This window comes from Pteronotus mesoamericanus, unplaced genomic scaffold (genome assembly GCF_021234165.1).
Source record: "Pteronotus mesoamericanus isolate MK-2021 breed Mesoamerican mustached bat unplaced genomic scaffold, CSHL_Meso_final contig_173, whole genome shotgun sequence".
NCBI classification, from domain to species: domain Eukaryota; kingdom Metazoa; phylum Chordata; class Mammalia; order Chiroptera; family Mormoopidae; genus Pteronotus; species Pteronotus mesoamericanus.
In genome coordinates, this window is record NW_026555072.1 from 3,809,214 (window position 1) to 3,826,836 (window position 17,623).

Genomic DNA, 17,623 nt, shown 5'->3' on the forward strand with positions numbered 1-17,623 from the left:
TGGGGGCCTATTTCTGGGCTCTGTTTTCTTTGACTTATTTGTTTATTCTTTCATTCTTTCTGGATTACCATGGCTTAATTTTATTTCTGAGTTTATTTTAGTCCTCTCTCTTTTCTTTGTTAACTAGCTAAAGTTAGCTAAAGTTAGTTAATAAAACAACTCTTAGTTTTGTTAATTTTTTCTATTGCTTTCTAGTCTTTATTTCATTTATTTCTGCTCTCATCTTTTTTTTTTTTTCATCCCTTGTACTAACTTCAGGCTTAGCTCATCCTTTTTTAATTCTGTAAGTTGTAAAGATAGGTTGTTTATTTGAGATCTTTTTTCTTTAATGTAGTTATTTTTCCTTTTTTCTTTTTTTTAATTGTTGTTCAAGCACAGTTGCCTCCACTCTCCCTCCCACCACACTTACCCACCCCACCCACCTTCACCTCCCACCCTCAATCCTACTCCCCTTTGGCTTTGGGGAGGGAGGAGGGAGATAACAGGGGAAAGGGAAGGGTCATCAAGGAACATGTATAATATAGTTATTTATAGTTATAAATTTACCTCTTAGAACTGCTCTTGCAACATTCCATACATTCTAACATGTTATGCTTCCATTTTCATATGTTATGCTTCCATTTTCATTTCCTTCAATACTTTTGGATTTCTTTTTTGATTTCTTCTTTGATCCATTAGTTTATTCAGAGTACATTATGTAATTTCTACATATTTGTGAATTTACCAGCTTTCCTCTAGTTATTTATTTCTAGTTTTATACCACTGTAGTTAGAAAATATACTTGGTATGATTTCATTCTTCTTAAATTTGCTGAGTTGTTTTGTGATCTATTATATGATATATCTTGGAGAATGTTCTGTAGGCACTTGAGAAGAATGTGTATTCTGGTGCTGTTGGAAGAAATGTTCTGTATATGTCTTTTAGGTCAATTTGACCTAAAATATGGTTCAACTCCAATATTCCCTTATTGATTTTTTGTCTGGATGATCTATTCATTGTTGAAACTGGGGAATTAAAGTCCCATACTACTCTTGTATTTTTCGTTGTCTATTTCTCCCTTTAAATCTCAGCATTTGCTTAATATTTTAGGTCCTCCAATGTTAGGTCCATATATATTTACAATTATATCCTCTTGATTAAATTATCCCCCATCATGATACAATAATTATCTTTGTCTCGTTACCATTTTTTAATTAAAGTCAATTTTGTCTGATATAAATATAGCTACAGCTGCTCTCTTTGGGTTTCAACCTGCATAATGCATCTTTTTCCATTCCTTGACTTTGAGTCTTAAAGCTGAAGTGAGTCTCTTGTAAAGAGCATATATTTGGGTCTTGTTTATTTCACCCATTCAGCTACTCTATGTCTTTGTAATGGAGAATTCAATGTATTTATATTTAGAATAATCATTGATAGGTAAGAACTTACTAATGCCATCTATTAATTGTTTTCCAGCTGTTTAGTAATTCCCTCGTTCTTTTCTTCCTCTCTTGCTATCTTCCTTTGTGAATTGATAATTTTCTGCAATGGTGTGCTTTGATTGTCTTCTGTCTTTTGTGACTCTACCATATGGTTTTGTTTTGTGGTTACCATAAGGCTGACATAAAACCTTATCTAGATATAACAGTGTATTTTATGCTGATAACAATTTAACTTCGACCACATACAAAGACTCTACCCTTTTATTCCCCTTTTTTATGTTTTTGATGTCACCATTTACATATTTTTATATTATGTAGCTACTAACATATTTTTATAGCTATAGCTCTTTTTAATACTTTTGTCCTTTAATCTTTATCCTAGAGTTAAGTAGTTAACGCATTACCATATTAAAATATTAGAGTGTTCTGAGTCTGACTGTATGTTTAACTTTAGCAGTCTGTTGCATATTTTCATGTTTTTATGTTACTCACTAGTGTCCTTTCATTTCAGCTTGAATAACTCCTTTCAGTATTTCTTTTTAGGTAGGTTGTAGTAATAATGCAATTCCTCAGCTTTTGTTTAATCGAAAAAGTGTTCATTTTACCTTCATTTTTTTTTTTTTGGATGGCCTTACTGAGTAATGTATTCTTGGATGTCAGCTTCTTTCTTTGAGTACTTTGAACCTATCATCCAACTGTCTCCTGGACTGCAAGGTCTGTTGAGAAATTTGCTGATAACCTCTGGGAGTTCCCTTGTATAAGAGCAAATTTATCTCACTGCTTTTAAAATTTTCTCCTTGTGTTTGTTTTATTAGTATTTTTCTTGGATAAGATTGTTTTGGATTAAAGTTTTGGGAGGAGTTCTTAGCTTCATGAAGTTGAATGTCCAAACCTCTCCCCAGGTTGGGGAAGTTCTCAGCCATTATTTTCTTTTTAAATAGGCTTCCTATCCCTTTCTCACTCTTTTCTCCTTCTGAGATTCCATTATGCATACATTATTTCTCTTGACAATGTCCCACAAGTCCTGTAGGCTTTTTACATTCCCTTTTCTTTTTGCTCCTCTGATTGGGTAATTTCTACTGATCTCTCTCCTAACTTAGTGATTCTTTCCTCCAATTGGTTAAGTCTGTTACTGAAGCTCTCTATTGAGTTCTTCTATTCAATCGTTTTATTTTTCAGCTCCAAAGTTTCCGTTTAGCCTCTTTTATGGTTTCTATCTTTCTATTAAACTTCTTGTTTTGTTCTTGTATTTTTATTTTTCCTGATAGTGTTAAGTTATTTATCTGTGTTCTCTGTAGCTCTCTGGGCATCTGTAGAACAATTATGTTTAATTCTTTGTCAGACAGTTCCTGGATCTCCATTTCTTTTGGGCACATTACTGGAGGTTTATTGTCTTTCTTCATGACCACTTTAACCTTGTGTGCCTTTAAAGAAGCAGCCACTCTTCCAGACTTCATGGTTTCAGTAAAGGAAGACTTTCACCTGTAGGTGTGGCATGTTTGAGCATGCAGTGACCCCAGGTGTAGTGGAGCCAGGCATCAAGTACAGTGTCTGCAGTGGTTTCAAGGGTTATTGGGGACCTCACTGCTACCTGCAGGTCTAGAGGCTAAGGACCAGACCAGGCAGTGGTGGTGGCCACAGCTGGTGTTGTGTATACATTCAGCTGTAGGAAGCAGTTGCAAGGGCCTATGTACAGACTCATACATAGTGGTGGGGGCAGGGAAGGCAGCAAGGACTGAGGCCTTGTCTGTTTACATGGTCTCCTGTGGCTACACACTCTCTCCCCAGGTATGCACTGCAGTGGAGACTGATGGCAGTGTTTGGGTCAGGGGCATGATGGTACATAACTGAAGGTGCCAGCTATAGGAGAGCATGGTGGTGCAGGTCAGTGACAGAAGACAGGGCCTGATCCAGACCAACAAACAGTTGTGGGGGTCCTGGATGTTTGTGTGCTTTCTTGTGGCTGCTCACTTACCCATGGGCATATGGACTACAGTAGAGGCTAATGATGACAAACTGATGGCATGCATGTGCACAGCTGGAGTGGCTAGCTCTGATTGTGCACACAAATATTAAAAAGAGTTGGGGGCGGGGGGAAAGGAAGGGAAGGGAAAGTCAAGGAACATATAGCAAGGACTCATGGACAAAACCAAAGGGGAAGAGTTGAGGGAGGGAAGGAGGGAGGGGGCAAGGGAAAGTGGGGTGGGGAGGCAGAGACAAATGTATTTGAAAAAATAAATAAATTAAAAAAAAGAGTTGTAGCTATAACAATTTAATAGTGACACCATCTGGTGCACAGCAGTTGGGGGAAGCTGGGTGCACTCACACATTCACAGAAGCCTGAGCTGGCTGCTGGTGTGAATCTAGGCCCCACTGAGGGCAGGAAGAGACTCAATTGGTTGGTTTATTGCACTTATGCAGCCATAGAGGCCTGGTCTGGATGTTCATGGAGCATAGGAGAGAGAGCACAGAGGGACCTCAGATGGCTGGTGTCAGCGAACACAAATACCTATGGGGCTAAGGCTTGTGAAATCTGATGGGGTCTGTAGCAGCTGTGCTGGCTGTTGGTTCCTTCTTCAGTGGCAAAATCTGCTGCGTTTGTGCCAGGGCAGGTCTCTGTATGTCACTATCACTCTTGCAGAGTGCCCACTATTAGTAACGCCTGCTTGTTCTCCCTAGTTTCCCAACTATCTCTGTATATCTCAGCTTTGTCTGGGTGGAGTGAAACTGAAGTGGAATCTTTGTGCAGTGCTCTGAAAAGGTGGGGAAGCTGGTTGCTCACCCTGATCTTTTTTTCCTGATGAAGGGAAATTTTCTAGCTGTAGAGTCCCCACTTGGCACTGAACAATGCCAGCTTGGGGAATGGGATGATGCAGGCAACAAATAAAATTAAGCTGTTTTCCTTTTCTTCTTCTATGAGTATTCTCAGGGTTTTTGCTCCATTGTGTTGATACAGTTTTTTAAGTAGACTCTAGAATTGTCCCAGAGATGTTTTGTTCCTGGATAGTGTTTCTTTATTGATCTTTGTTGAGAGGTTGGAGAGGTTGGGGTCTCCTATGCCACCATTTTAGTACCTTATAATAAGTCTTGAAATTGAGTCATGTCAGTTCTCTGATGTAGTTCTTTTTCTTCAATATAATATTGGCTATTCTGAGTCACTTGATTTTTCATATAAACTTTAAAACCAGTTAGTTGATATTCACCAAGTAAATTTCTGGGATTACATTGAACATTAAGTTGGGAAGAATGGACATCTTAACAGTATTGAGTCTTCATATCCATTATAATGAACTATATCTCTAGTTGTTGAAGTATTCCTTGATGTGTTTCATAAGAGTTCTTCTTATATGGATCTTGTAAATTTTCCTTAGATTTAGCTTTAATGTTTTTGGTTTTGGTGTTAATGTAAATGGTACTGTTTTGGATTTCAAATTCCAATTATTTATTGCTATTATATAGGGAAGCAGTTGAAATTGTACATTAACCTGTCATCCTGAAACCATTCTATATTTGCTTAGTAGTTCCAAAACTTTTTTTTTCTTTGAGATTTTCTATATAGACAATCATGACATATGTAAACAAGACAGTTTAATTTTTTATTCCCAGTCTGTATACCTTTTATTTCATTGTTCTGTCTTATGACATTAACTGTCATTTCCAGGACAATAAGAATGATGCCCTAACTGGTATAGCTCAGTTGGTTGGGCATCACCCTGCAAAGTGAAAGGTCATTGTTTCAATGCCAGTCAGGGTTGTGGGTTTGGTTTGAGTCCCAGTCAGGGCACATGTCCGGGTTGTATGTTCTGTCCCTGGTTGGTGCAACCGATAAGTATTTCTCTCTCATATTGATATTTCTCTCCCTTTCTTTCTCCCTTTCTTTCTCCCTCCCTCCCCCTTCTCTAAAAATAAATAAATAAAATCTTTTTTAAAAAGAATGGTAAAAAGGAAAATCCTTTTCTTGACCCAGACCTTAGGAGGAAAGCATCTAGTTTATTATCATTAAGTATAATCCTTACTGTAAGTTTTCGTACATGTTCTTAATATAGCTATGAAAGTTTACTTCTATTTCTAGTTTTCTGAGCATCATTATCATGAATAGATGTTGGATTTTGTCAAATGTTATTTCTGCAACTATTGATATGATTATGTAGTTATTTTCTTTAGATTTTTGATGTGATGGATACATTAATGAATTTCCCAGTGTTGAACTAGTCTTGCCTACCTGGAATAAATCCTATGTAGTTGTAGTGTGTAATTCTGTTTATGTATTTCTAGATTGCATTTACTAATATTTTATTGGGAGTTTTTACATCTGGGTTCATGACAAATACTTGTCTGCAGGTTTTCTCTATTGTAATATTTTTATAAATTATTTATTTTTTTATTGTTCAAATACATTTGTCTCCATTTACCTGCCACCACTTTCCCCTGCCCCACCCAACCCCACCTCCCCTCCTCAATTCTTTCCCACCGTGGCTTTGTCCATGAGTCCTTCATACTTGTTGCTTGGTCTGACCCTTCCTCTTCCCCTCCCCGCTACCCTCCTCCCACCCTCCCTCCAGTCCCTGTTGGTTTCTTCTTTCTTTCAGTGTTGCTGGTCCTATTTTCCTTGCCTGCTTGCTTTGCTGATTACGTTCCACTTATAGGTGAGATCATATAGTATTTGTCTTGCACTGCCTGAATTATTTTACTTAGCATAATGCTCTCCAGTTCCATCCATGCTCTGATGAAAGGTAGTAGCTCTTTATTTCTTTCTGCTGTGTAGAATTCCATTATGTGAATGTCTCATAGTTTCTTGATCCACTCATTTACTGATGGGCACTTAGGTTGCTTCCAGCACTTGGCTATTGTAAATTGCTCTGCTATGAACATTGGGGTGTATAGGTCCTTTTGAATTGGTGTTTTGAGATTCTTAGGATATAGCCCAAGCCATGGAATCACTAGTTCAAAAGGCAGTTCCATTTTTAGCTTTTTGAGGAAATTCCAAACTGTTTTCCACAGTGGCTGCATCAGTCTGCATTCCCACCAACAGTGTACTAGGGTTCCCTTTTCTCCACAGCCTCGCCAGCACCCGTTGGTTTTTTGATCTACTCATGACGGCCATTCTGACCAGTGTGAAATGGTGTTTTATTGTGGATTTAATTTGCATTTCTATGATGGCTAGGAATTATGAGCATCCTTTCAAATGTCTCTGGGCCCTGTGTATATCCTTCTTGGAGAAGTGTCTGTTCAAGTCCTTTGCCCATTTTTTAATTGGATTGTTTGTCTCTCTAGAGTGGAGCGATGTGAGTTTGGTTTTGGTATGAGGGTAAGTCTGGTCTCATAAGATCATTTAGAAAATGTTTCTTCTGTTTCTATTATCTGGAAGTCTTGTAGAGAATTAGTATTATTTCCCTTTTTATAGAAGATTTTATTTATTTATTTTTGGACAGAAAGTAAGGGAGGGATAAAGAGAGGGAGAGAAACATCAATGTGTGGTTGCCCAGCACTGGGGACCCGGCCTGCAACCCAGGCATGTGCTCTGACCGGGAATTGAACCAGTGACACTTCGGCTTGCAGGCCGGTGCTCAATCCACTGAGCCACAACAGCCAGGGTGAGAATTAGTATCATTTTTTCTTTTCTTCTTTGATAATTACATCATCTAGAACTAGCTTTCTCTTTGGATGGTATTGATTCCATTTTTTGAATTAATATAAGCCTGCAACTATTATGTATTTCTCTTCATTTATGTAAAAATATTTATTTTTTATTATTTTTTATTTTTAAAGCATATTTATTCTATTACAGTTGTCTCAATTTTCCCCCTTTTCTCTCCTCCACCCATCCCACCACTACTCACACAGTCAATTCCCACTCTGTTGTCCATGTCCATGGGTCATTCATACATGTTCTTTGTCTAGTCCCTTCTCCTTCTTTCCACCGTTGTCCTCTTTCCCTTCCCCTCTGGGCACTTTCACTCTGCTCCATGTTTCCGTGACTGTGGTTTATTTTGTTCATTAGTTTATTTTGTTGAAAAGATTCCACTTATAGGTGAGATCATATGATATTGGTCTTTCACCAACTGGCTTATTTCACTTAGCACAATATTCCCCAGTTCCATCCATAATGTCGCAAAAGGTAGGAGATCCTTCTTTCTTTTTCTCTTCCTTTCTTTTATTAAAATGCAGATTGACTTATTTTATTTTTTAAATGTCATTATCCATTATAAAATATTGAATAAATTAAATCCATTATAAAGTCTCAGCAATTAAAGCAACATGACACCAGCACAGAAATAATCGAGTAGATCAATGAAATAAAATGAGCATTCTAGAAACAAATGTGTATATATATGTCTAAAAATGTAACATATGATTAAATTGATATTTCAAATCATTGGGGAAAATAAGGTTTATTCCACAAATAAATTGCATGGACCATTATTACTTGAAATAATAAAAATATAGAGCCCTATTGCACCCATATACAAGATATCTTCAGGTGAGTTAAAAATCAATATGTAAAATTTAAGGAGTTTTCAGAGAAAATTCAAAATAATATTTTTCTTACCCTGAAGTAATATATTCAAACCCAGAAGCTATAAAGTAAAATATTTACAATATGACTATATTGAACACTAAAGACTATATAGTAATATACTTATAAAAAAAGTTAAAGGACAAGTAATAGAATAGGAAAGTATTTGCAACACATCTAAAAAAAGGGTTAACAGGTTTCTTTTAGGGCAAAAATTCTACAAACCTTTAATAAAAAATGAATAAAGAATACCAAAAAGTCGTTTAAAGCTTTTTACAAAATAATAGAAATAGGCAAGAAATATACAAAAACAGGTTTAGTTTCAACAAATAATAAAGAAACAATTAAAATACATCATTGTCACCATCAGATTAATAAGTATTAAAAATATTGGTAACATCAAGTATAGGTGACTGTGAAAAGAACTGGGTATACATAGACTCTTTTTCTTCATCTTCTTAAAGCAGTCCTTTTAGCATACTTTGCAATGTTGGTTTGGTGGAGATGTATTCTTTTATCCTTTTGTCAGGGAACCTCCTTATTTCGCCTTCCATTTTAATTGCAAGCCTTGCTGGGTAGAGCAGTCTTGGTTGCAGACCTTTGCTTTTCATGACTTGGAATATTTCTTGCCACTCCCTCTGGCTTCTATTGTTTCTGCAGAGAAGTCAGCTGCTAGCTGTATCAGGGCTCCCTTATATATTATTACCCCTTTCTCCCTTGCTGCTTAAGGATTTTCTGTTTCTCTTTACTATTTGCCATTTTAATGATGATGTGTTTGGGAGTGGGCCTCACTGGGTTCCTCTTGAATGGGACCCTCTGTGCTTCCTGGACTTGTGTGACGTCTTCTCTCCTCCAATTAGAGAAATTTTTCATCATTACTTTTTCAAACAGGTTCTCTATCCCTTCCTCATCCTCTTCTCCTTCTGGTAGCCCTATTATTTGGATATTCTTATGTTTCAGGTTGTCCTGCATTTCTCTCAACGCCTCTTCATTCTTTCTGAGTCATTTTTCATTTTCTTGCTCTTTCTGGGAACTTTTTTATACCTTGCCCTCCAGCTTGCTGATTTGATCCTCTGCTTCATCTAGCCTGCTTTTGATTCCTTCTACTGTGTTCTTCAATTCAGAAAATGTATTCTGCATTTCCTCTTGTCTCTTATTGATAGTTTCTATGTCTTTTATCAGGCTGAAAAAAGTTTCCAGTAAGTTCCTTGTAGTTTCCCTGTAGTTTTTGTAATTCTCTCTGAGCTCACTAAGCTTTCTTAGAACCATTGTTTCATACTCAATATTTGATAGTTGTCTCTATTTCATTTAGTTCTCTTTCTGGGCATTCCTCCTTTCCCTTTAAGTGAAGTGTATTTCTTTCTCTTCCTATTATTTGTGAGACTCTTCTCTTTGGCTTCAGCTTCTTAAGTTGATCTCTCTTGATTTCCTGACTTTGTGGTGTGAACTTCTATGGTTGGAGACTGCTGTTTTTACTTTCTGGATCTGCCTCTGATGATGTCAGATGTTGTCTCTGTCTGACCTTAGGCAGTCTGTTCCAGACTTCCAGGAATCTCCTGTCTTGTGGCCATCTCCTTCAGCTATTAATGTAGCCCCTTTGCACTCAGCAAGTCTGCTAGAGACATCAGAGGGCAGGGTCAAGGCCCTCTTGGGGGTGGGGTGATTGGGTCCTCTCATGCTAGTGCTGCTCGTGGCAGTGGTCTGCCTGAGCAAGGTGACTGCTGCCATCTGGGGCATGAGTTAGCACCAGGATCCTGTCAGCTAATATCTCAGTTCTCTCGCCAAAGCCTCTTTCCACAGTCTCTCCTCAGGCATTCTAGCCCACTCTGCTCCCGCCTTTGCTGAAGGCCAGAGTAAGTGGCTTCAAATAAATTTTATGCTTTGGTTTTTTAAACAGCCCTTTGTATTTCTAGGCTCCCATCTCTGGCAGAGGGCAACCCCGCCACTTTTCACATCTCGGCTTTTATCTGGGTTCTTTTTGGGCTCTGGTGCTGTAGGCTGGAGATCCCTGCTTATAGTTTAGAACCCTCTCTTCTCAGGGTGATCCAACTGGCTATTTCAATATCTGTCTGTTGCCACCTCCCGTGGGTGCCCCGCCTGCCTTTTCGAGTCTCTACTGCAGTCCTTACCAGTTAGATTGTGCTAAAGCCGATTCTTCTGTCTCCAAGGTTAAAAGGCTCCTCTCTCACTAGTGTTCACTTGTTTGTTCCAGGTGATTTCTCCACAATTTAGTTGTAATTCCAGGTTGGTTCTGGGAGGAGGTCAGTGTGACTTTCACTCACTCCTCCATCATCTTGATTCTCTATATAAAAATATTTTTTAAGTTTTTCTTGGGACTTCGTTGACTTAGCTTGTTGTTTGATCTTCAAACATTTTGGGATTTTTCAGCTATATTACTGTTATTGATATCTACTTTAATTCCACTGGGGTCTGAGAGCATACTTTATATACAATATCTATTCTTTTAAATTTGTTAAGGTTTATTTTATGGCCCAGAATGTAGTTTATCTTGATGAACGTTCCATGTGAGCTTGATAAAAATGTGTTCTCTTGTTGGATGAAGTATTCTATATTTGCAAATTAGATGTAGATTGTTGATGGTGCTGTTCTGTTCAACTAACTTATCACTGTTTTTCTACCTACTGGTTCTGACAATTGCTGATAGAGAAATGTTAACATCTCCAAGTGTAGAGGTTCATTCACTATTTCCCATTGCAGTTTTGTCAGGTTTTTTCTCATGTATTTTGATGTTCTGTTTGGTGTGTACACATTAAGAATCGTTATGTCTTCTTGGCGAACTCCTTTATCATTATGTAATGGCCCTCTTCATCTCTGATAATTTTCCTTGCTCTCAAGTCTGCTTTGTCTGAAATTAATGTATCTACTCTAGCTTTCCTTTGATTAGTATATTTTATGATTTGTTCCATCCCTCTTGGTTTTTTTTTTTTTTTGATTAAACAATGGATATTTATTGTCTCTTAATTCTGTCTTCTTTAGTTATTTCTGTCTTGACATTTTAGTTGGGTCCTCGTTTTTATCCACCCTCTTATAATTTGTATATTTTGATCATTCACATTTAAAATGATTATGAACATGGTTGAATTAATATCTACCATAAGAGGTCTGTCTGGAAATAGTCTAGCCACTGGTAATGAAATCCTCTCTCTCCCTTTGCCCTACTTAGTGTGGCACACTGGATTGAGTACCGACCTGCTAACCAAAGTGTCACCAGTTTGATTCCCAGTGAGTGCACATGCTTAGGTGGCAGGACAGGCCTCAAGTAGGGGGCATGAGAGGCAACCACACATTGATGTTCCTCTCCATTTCTTTCTCCCTCCATTCCCTTCTCTCTAAAAATAAATAAATAATTTTTAAAAATCTCTCTCCCATCTAATATGTCATTGCTGCCATTTGTTTCCCTTAGTCATATGCTATACTCAGTGAAGGCATTGTTGTTATTGTTGAGACCAAATGTTATTTGTTAGGTAAATTAAGAATAAGAAATATAAAAATTTCATTATACCAGTTTTTTTAAATCTTATACATTTTTTTTTGCCACAATTTTCCCCTGCACCCCTACGCCAACCTCACACCCTCAACATTTACTCCTTTTGTCTTTGTCCATGTGTCCTTTATACATGCTCCTTGATAACCCTTCCCCTTCTTTCCACTGTTATCCCCGTCCTTCCTTCCCTCTGGTTACTATCAGCTTGTTCTTCATGTCAATGTTGCTGGTTATATGTTGCTTGTTTGTTTGTTTTGCTGATTAGATTCCACTTAAGGTGAGATCATATGGTATTTGTCTTTCACCGCCTGGCTTATTTCACTTAGCATATTGCTCTCCACTTCCATGCATACTGTCGCAAAGGGTAGTAGCTCTTTCTTTCTTCCTACTGTATAGTATTTCATTATGTAAATGCACCATAGTTTTTTTATCCACTCATTTATTGTTGGGCACTTAAGTTCCTTCTGACACTTGGCTATTGTAATTTTGCTGCTATGAACATTGTGGAGCATAGGTTCATCTGAATTGGTGTTTCAGGATTCTTAGAGTATAATCCTGGCACTGGAATTCCACAGTCAAAAGGCAGTTCAATTTTCAGTTTTTTGAGGAAATTCAAAACTGCTTTCCACAGTGGCTGCACTAGTCTGTATTCCCATCAACAGTGTACTAAGGTTCCCTTTTCTCCACAACCTCACCACCACTTGTTGTTTGTTGATTTGATTATGATGGCCATTTTGACTGGTGTGAAGTGGCATCTCATTGTAGTTTTAATTTGCATTTCTCTGATGGCTAGTGATGCTCATCATCCTTTCATATGTCTCTGGGCCCTGTGTATGTCTTCCTTGGAGAAGTGTCCGTTCAGGTCCTTTGCCCATTTTCTAACTGGACTGCTTGTCTTCTTGGAGTAGAATTGTGTGAGTTCTTTATATATACTGGGGAACAAACCCTTGTCCAAGTTATCATTGGCAAATATGAATTCCCATACTTTTGGTTCCCTTTTCGTTTTACTGATGTTTTCTTAAGCTGTGCAGAAACTTCTTATATTGTTGAAGTCCCACTTGTTTATTCTTTCTTTTATGTCCATTGCTCTAGGGAACATATCAGTGAAAATATTGCTGAATGGAATATCTGAGATTTTCCTGCCTATGTTCTCCTCTATGAATTTTATGGTGCTCTGACTTATATTTAAGTATTTTATCCATCTTGAGTTTATTTTTGTGTTTGGTATAAATTACTGGTTGAATTTCAATGTTTTGCATATAGCTACCCAGACCTCCCTACACCATTTGTTGAAGAGGTTATTTTTATGCCATTTTATACTTCTTCCTCTTTTGTCAAATATTAATTGATCATAGATAGATGGTGGGCTCTCTATTCTGTTCCATTGATCTATGTAGCTGTTCTCCTGACAGTACCAGACTGTTTTGAATACAGTGGCCTTGTAATAAAGTGTGATGTCAGATGTTGTGATCCCTCCTACTTTGTTCTTCTTTCTTAAAATTGCTGCAGTTATTCGGGGTCGTTTATTATTGCATATACATTTTTTAAATGTTTTTGTTCTATGTCTGTGAAATACATCATTGGTATTTTAATAGGGATTGTGTTAAATCTATAAATTGTTCTGGGTAGAATGGACATTTTGATTATGTTAATTATTCCAATCCATGAACACAGTATATGCTTCCATTTATTTGTGTTTTCCTTAATTTCTTTCTTCAGCGTCGTGTAGTTTTCTGAGTACAGGTCTTTTACTTCCTTGGTTAAGTTTATTCCTAGGTACTTGATCAGGTATTTGATTTTTCTTGTTGCTATAGCAAAGGGAATGTTTTTCCTGATCTCTGTTTCTGATATTTTGTTGTTGGCATACAAAAGTGCCTTTGATTTCTGAATATTGACTTTGTATTCTGCTACTTTGCCAAATTCACTTATTAGTTCTAGTAGTTTTTTTGGTGGAGTCTATAGGGTTTTCTATGTACACTATCATGTCATCTGCAAACAAAGATAATTTTACTTCCTCTTTCCAATTTGGATGTCTTTCATTTCTTTTTCTTGTCTGATCACTGTGGCTAGGACTTCCACTACTATGTTGAATAGAAGTGGTGAAAGCGGACATCCTTCTCTCATTCCCAATCTTAGTGGGAAACCTTTTAGATTTTGCCTGTTGAGTATGAGGTTGCCTGTAGGGTGTCTTATATGACCTTTATTATGTTGAGGTATGTCGGCTTTACTCTCACTTTCCTGAGTGTTTTGATCATAAATGGATGCTGTACCTTATCAAATGCTTTTGCCATATCTATTGATATGATCATGTGATTTTTGTCTTTCCTTTTTTTATGTGAAGTATTACATTTATAGATTTGTGAATATTAAACCATACTTACATTCCAGGGATTAATCTCCCACTTGATCCTTTTAGATGATATTTTTAATGTATTGCTGGATGTGGTTTGCCAACATTTTGTGGAGTTTAGCATCTATGTTCATCAGTGATATTGATCTGTAGTTTTCTTTCTTTGTTGGTCTTTACCTGGTTTTGGGATTAGGATGATGCCAACCTCATAAAAAGAGATTGGGAGTCTTCCCTCTTCTTGGAATTTTTGGAATAGTCTACAAACGACTGGGGTTAGCTCCTTCTTAAATGTTTTGTAAAATCCTCCTGTGAAACTGTCTGGTCCAGGATTTTTGTGTGCTGGCAGTTTTTTTATTATGACTTCAATTTCACCAGCTGTTATTGGTCTCTTCAGGCTTTCTGCTTCATCTTCATTAAGTTTTGGAAGATTATACTTTTCCAGAAGTTTGTCCTTTTCACTCAGGTTTTCAAATTTCTTGGCATACAATTTTTTATAGTAATTTCTTACACTCTTTTGTTTTTCCTGTGCTATCAGTTATTTCTTTTTTTTTCATTTCTGATTTTATATATTTGGGTTCTCTCCCTTTTTCTCTTGATGAGTCTGCTTAAAGGCTTGTCAATTTTGTTTCTCTTTTCAGAGAACCAGCTCCTGGATTTATTTATCCTTTGAATTGTTCTTTCATCTCTATGTCATTCAACTCTGCTCTAATCCTCATTGTTTCTTTCCTTCTACTTGCTCTGGGCTTTGTTATTGTTTTTTCAGTTCTTGCAGATGTAGTGTTAGGTCGTTTATTTGAAATGTTACTATCTTTTTGAGGTAGGCCTGTATTGCTATGAACTCTTAGGACTGCCTTCACTGTGTCCCCTAAGTTTCAGACTCTTGTGTGTCATTTTCTTTTGTTTCTAGAATCTCTTTTTAAAGATTTTATTTATTTATTTCCAGAGAGAGGGGAAGGGAGAGAGAAAGAGAGGGAGAGAAACATCAGTGTGTAGTTGCTTCTCACACACATTCAACCATGGACCTGGCCAGCCATGCAGGCATGTGCCTGGACTTGGAATCGAACCAGTGTCCCTTTAGTTTGTAGGCTGGCTCTCAATTCACTGAGCCACACCAGCCAGGGATGTTTCCACAAACTTTACTGATTTCTTTTTTTATGTATAAATCATGTTTATTCTATTACAGTTGTCTCAGTTTCTACCCCATCATCCCCCTCCACCCCCAACCCCTATCCCACAGTCAATTCCCATTCTGTTGTCCATGTCCATGGGTCATTCATACATGTTCTTTGTCTAGTCCCGTCCCCTTCTTTCCACCATTGTCCTCTTTCCCCATCTCCTCTGGTCACTTTCAATTTGCTCCATGTCCGCGTGCCTGTGGTTTATTTTGTTCATAAGTTTATTTTGTTGAATAGAGTCCACTTATAGGTGAGATCATATGGTATTTGTCTTTTAGCAACTCGCTTATTTCACTTAGCTTAATATTCTCCACTTCCATTCATGTTGTCGCAAAAGATAGGAGTTCCATCTCTCTCTTAATGAAATATAATGAATATTCTAGAGACAAACATATATATCTGTCTAACAATGTAATATATGATTAAATTGATATTTCAAATGAATGGATAAAATAATGCTTATTCAACACATAAGGTGCATAGACCACTGTTACTTGAAATAAAACAAATATAGAGCCCTATTTCACACATTGTACAAGAAATATTCAGGTGAGTTAAAAATCAATATGTAGAATATAAGGAATTTTAGAAGGAAATAGAACTAATATTTTTCATGACCTGGAGTAAAATATTCAAACCCAGAAGCTATAAAGTAAATATTGACAATATGACTATATTAAACATTTAACTATATAGTAACATACATATAAAAAAGTTAAAGGACAAGGAATAGAATAGGAAAGTATTTGCAACACATCTAAAACATGGTTAATAGGTTTTTTCATATGTTTGTTTTTTTAGGGAAAAAGGTTTTACAAACCTTTAATCAATAAATGAATAAAGAATACCAAAAAGTTATTTAAAGCTTTTCTAAAAAAATAATAGAAATAGGCAAGAAATATACTAAAACAGGTTTAGTTTCAACAAATAGTATGATTTCTTTTTTGATGTCATTATTGCCACATTCATTGTTGAAGAGCATGCTATTGTCTCCCTGATTTTGAATGTTTTTGAGTTTTCTCCTAGAAGTTGATTTCCAGTGTCAAGCACTTGTGGTCCAAGAAAATGCTAGTTACGATTTCAATTTTCTTAAATTTGTCGAGGCTTATTTTGTGTCCTGTCAGGTAGTCTATCTTTGAAAATATTCCATGTGCATTTAAGAAGAATGTGTATTTTGCTTCTCTGCGTTGAAAGTTTATATATATATATATAATCAGTTAAGTCCATTTGATCTAATGTGTCATTTTGTTCCACAATATACTTGTTGATGTTTTGTTTGGAAGGTCTATCTATTGTTGACATGGGGTATTAAAATCCCATACTATCAGTGTGTTGCTGTCTATATTTTTCTTAAAGTCCTCCCAGATTTTCCTTATATGTTTGGGTGCTCCTCTGTTGGGTGCATACATGTTTACAATGTTTATATCTTCTTGATGGATTTTTCATTTGAGTATTATGAAGTGTCCTTCTGGGTCTCTTTTTATGGCATTTGTTTTGAAGTCTATTTTGACTGATATAAATATTGCTACCCTGTCTTCTTATTTCCTGTCCATTTGCTTGGAATATTTTTTTCCAACCCTTTACTTTCCATCTCTGTAAGTCTTTTGTTGTGAGGTGGGTCTCCTGTAGACAGCATATGTGTGGGTCATGTTTTCTTATACGTTCAGCTACCCTATGTCTTTTAATTGGAGCATTAATCCATTTACATTTAAGATTACTATTGAAATGTGCCTATTAATTTTTCCCTTTGTACCTGTGTTCTTCTCTCTCTCACCCTTTTTCTTCTTCTTAAAGCAGTGTCTCTAGCATATCTTGCAATGCTGGTTTGATGGAGGTGTACTCTTTTAGCATTCTTCTGTCTGGGAAACTCCTTATTTCACCTCCCATTTTAATTGAGAGCCTTCCTGGGTAGAATAGTCTTGGTTGAAGGTCTTTGTTTTCATTACTTGGAATATATCTTGCCATTCTCTTCTGGCTTGTAGTGTTTCTGTTGCGAAGTCAGCTGCTAGCTTTACCAGGGCCCCCTTGTATGTTACTACCTGTTTTTCCCTTGCTTCTTCTAAGATTCTCTCTTTGACTCTGATATTTGCCATATTGATTATGGTGTGTCTTGGATTGGGCCTCATTGGGTTCCTCCAGATTGGGACTATCTGTACTTCCTGGCCTTGTGTGATCTTTTCTCTCATCAAATTAGGTAAGTTTTCCATCATTACTTTTTAAAACAGGTTCTCTATTCCTTCCTCCTCTTCTCCTTCTGGTATCTCTACTATATGGATATTATTACATTTCAGGTCGTTCTGCATTTCCCTCAATGTCTCTTCATACTTTTTGAGTCTTTTTTTCATTTTCTTGCTCTTTCTGAGAGCTTTTCTCTACCTTGTCCTCCAGCTTGCTGATTCGATCCTGTACATCATATTGCCTGTTTTTGATTCCTTCTACTGCATTCTTCAATTCAGAAATTGTATTCTTCATTTCCTCTTGGCTCTTCTTGATCATTTCTACATCCTTTTTCATGCTCATATAGTTTGCAGTAAGTTCATCATAGTTTCCCTGTCATTTTTGGTAATTCTTCCTGAACTCACTGAGCTAACTGAGCTCATGACCTTCCTTCTAACTATTGTTTTGAAGTCAGTATCGGATAGCTTACTTTCCTCT